Source organism: Paramisgurnus dabryanus, chromosome 11 (assembly GCF_030506205.2).
Source record: "Paramisgurnus dabryanus chromosome 11, PD_genome_1.1, whole genome shotgun sequence".
Taxonomy (NCBI): Eukaryota; Metazoa; Chordata; class Actinopteri; order Cypriniformes; family Cobitidae; genus Paramisgurnus; species Paramisgurnus dabryanus.
In genome coordinates this window covers 9,511,923-9,515,928 of record NC_133347.1, presented here as the reverse complement: position 1 = coordinate 9,515,928, position 4,006 = coordinate 9,511,923, and positions in this window count along the sequence as shown.

Below are 4,006 nucleotides of genomic sequence, written 5' to 3'. Positions count from 1 at the left end.
TTGTCTCTGCGTGTGTTTATCTTTGTTATGCTAGTTTTTAATATTAAAGGTGTCTTTTGCAGTAACATAACTTTGTTAATAATATTAAGGTGTATTATAGCATTGCATAATAGTTAATATATCACTTTATATACAGTACTGTGCAAAAGTTTTAGGCCACCATGCTAGAATTAGATTTGTTGTTTTTGCAATGTTATAGTCGTCATATATATTTTTTTCTCAGTCTCTTTTATAGACTACATCCGGAAAATACAGGAAATGTGTATATAGTATTAAAAACTATTAAAATGTAAACTGCATGTGTCAAGTTTTAAGGGTAAACTCCCCTTCCACTTGAGCAATAGCAGAAAACTGCAGGATCTCTTAAAGGTGCAGTGTGTAAATTTTAGAGGCATCTAGTGGTGAGGTTGCGAATTGCAACCAATTGCTTAGTCCACTGCTTAGCCCTCGCTTTTGAAATGCATAGAAAAGCTACGGTAGCCACCACCAGAAAAACATGTCATTAGCTACGTTTACATGGACACATTTTGCCTCCATCGGATTCAAATCCTTCCGATTAATAAATCCTATCATAGCGTTTACATGAACAATTAATAATGTGATCAGATTGATGTGCGTGTTTATATGACACAAGATTTAAATCAGATTTGATCATTTCACATGCGCACATTGCACAAATATAGTTTCACGCTGTTTCAAGATTTGCTTTGTGCCTCACTGATTATAAAGCAGCAGCAAAAACACCCATTCACGTGTGCCCAAAAAGTGTATTTTACTTCACGCAGTGCTGCAGAGACCGTTCGCGAGAGCGAATCCAAACACACGCGTTTGTGGATCAAAGTATAAATCATGCACTGACCGGACAACGCTGTCTTGTATCACTTTATGGGGAATTGGAAGGATAATAGGAACAAGATTAACAAGACAATCACTTCTTGTGACTTCCTTCAACAAAACAAACTCGAGTTATTTGCGTCACATGTCATCACACCAATTCTACGTCATTGCATGTGTGCATATGCTCCACACTCCCGTCCTGTAGGTGGCGGAAATGCACCTTTCAGTGGGTTTGCCAACCGCCATTAAAAAAAGAAAAAAGATAGCACATGCGCAGACCGTCCCAGTTTCAGTTATCCATCCGATCAAGTGTATACATGTCCTTTTGAGCGGATTACAAAAGGTATAAACCACCCCTAACAAGCGGATTAGATTTTTAATCAGATTGGCACTTTTTAGTCCGATTGAGGTGTTTACATGGGACATTTTTATTCAGATTGATCATTTAAACGGATTACAAATGTCCATGTAAACGCAGCTACTGTCGGAGACAAATTAGTAAAAAAAGTTTGTCTTCTTAAGGGCTTCTGTAGAAACATGGTAGCACAAAATGGCGACTTCCACATAAGGGACCCTCTGTGTATGTAGATAAAAACATCTGATTCTAAGATAATAAAAACATAACGGTTCATTATGCAAGGTCTTTATACACCCCTGATAATATAGTTTTGTATATTATTTAGCATTTCTGTCAAGAGATTCTTCTAAAAATTACACACTGCACCTTTAATATCTAATTTTAAAGAAATTAGTCTTTTTACTTCATTCTGCTAAAAAAACACACAGGTCACACTAAACACAGACGATGCCTAAAGAAGACATTAGTCCTGATTTTTTATCATATTTCCTGTATTTTCTGTTTGTATCTTAATAAAATAGATTGAAAAATAAATATGGATGGACATTAAAACTTCTAAAAGAACAAGTCTGGTTGTGGTGGCCTAAGACTTTTGCACAGTACTGTATATATTTATAAAAATAGTGTGGTCAAATGGTTAAAAATGTCATTATGCACTTCCAAACTTTATACACCATATATTGTGTACTTTTTGAAGTAGAGGGCAGTTGCAATTTTTAAGTTATAATGTATATTTTATTATATTATTAATAACATATCACCTATATCTGTTTAATAATTATAAAATGTGTAATTTCTTAAAAATATAAATGATATACAAATAAACTGTAACGGAAGGTTGAATAAACAGCTTGGGAAAACAGCTAACTATGTCATAAATCTTATCTGTAATTGTATAATAAAATGTTAAACTAGTTTTAGAATATAGTAGCATCTAACAACTTTTTTTACATTTTTTTTTTTTATTGAATCAGTCATATTCACCAATTTTTTTACATTAGCCAGGGGATGAAAGAAAAAATAAAGACGAAAAGTTAAATAAAAACATGGAAATGCTTACATACATTAACACATTTAACAGCTTTCTTTAACATCTAACAACTGCAGGACACTGCTTGATAAGAAATTGCGTCACTACACGTCATTCCTTACTGGCCACGAGACCCGTGGTCACCATAGAAACCGTGTGCGTTAGTGCTGCAGTATTATTAATACACCACTAGAGGGCGCTTACCGCAGACATATGAACTGCTGAGTCACTTGTGTTGTAGGCCGTGCCCAGTTTTTGAAAGAATCCAACAGAGTTGTCATTTTGATGTAAGAAACTCAAATTTGCAAGCAAACTGTGTCACATTTTCGGCTCTGAGTGACTAGAAAAAAACTGGGTTAATGTTATGCTTAACCAGGTAGCTGTTCTGTTGTGCTATAGTATTTCGGAACAGTACCATGATTTTGTTATTATTGTGTTAGGTACGTCGTAAAAATTATGTTTTTTATTTATTTATTTTTTACTGAGAATACATGTTTCTCAAGTATTTTAGTGAAAGTGTGTTTTGGACACCAGGTGAAATATTTCTTGAGAGGGAAGTGGAGAGGTGAGTAGGCTAAACCATGGTGGTGCAGACTGTGGATGTAAACTTTTGTTGACTTTATGGCTTTCCCACAATTTCTACCTAATACTAGATTATTTTAGAGCTTAGCTTAACTAAAAAGACATATTTGTTTTAAAATACCAGAGAAATATCTAGATTTTTAGTTATTTGAATGCTAAATATTTAAGTCATATTAAAGGAACACACCACAGTTTTTCAATATTTTTACTATGTTCTTAGCTCAACTTAGACGAATTAATACATACCTATCTTTAATCAATGCACGCACTTAATCTTTGTACAGCGCGTTGTGAATGTGTTAGCACTTAGCCTAGCCCCATTCATTCCTTAGGATCCAAACAGGGATTAATTTAGAAGCCACCAAACACTTCCATGTTTTCCCTATTTAAAGACAGTTACATGAGTAGTTACACGAGTAAGTATGGTGGCACAAAATAAAAGGTGACTATTTTTTAAGCTGATAAAAATTAGAACTATGTTGTATAGCGGAAGAGCACTTAATTTGCAGCACTTCGCTCCTGACTACTCCCCCTTTTCCGTCAATATTACTGCGCCCGAGGTCGAAGTGCCGCAAACTAAGTACTCTTCCACCATACAATATAAATCTAATTTTTTATCTGCTTAAAAAATTGCGACGTTTTTTTGTGCCACCAGACTGACTATTCAGAAGAGATTTTCAGCCATTAATGTCATATCGCTGTCAGTCGCCCTGTTTGTTGTGCAGTGATGAATCAACATCACGTACATTGCAATATTTATTGTTTATTAATTTGCCCTATTGTATGCATCTTCGTTCATTTTTATTTCTAGGTTTAGTAAAAGTTACTGTGGGTGAGGATAGGAAGTCTTTCATGACTTGCATTGTATGAAATACAGGATATAAATAGGAAGTCACAACCTTGAGTGTCTAATCTTCTTTGCAGCTTGTCAGTATCACAGAGAAATGGCAAAACGACTCAATTCTGTGGGTTTAGAGGTTAGCCTTTCCAGGTACCTCTCTCTCTCTCTCTCTCTCTCTCTCTCTCTCTCTCTCTCTCTCTCTCACACACACACACTCTCTTATCCATCTTGCACATGAGAATTTGATTTTTCTCTCAACTTGATTCCATTTCTGGATATTGATGAAGTTTCAATGCAAAGCCCAGGTTGCCTGATGCTTTCATCATTCCTGATAAAGACCCTGATCACACTTTATGGG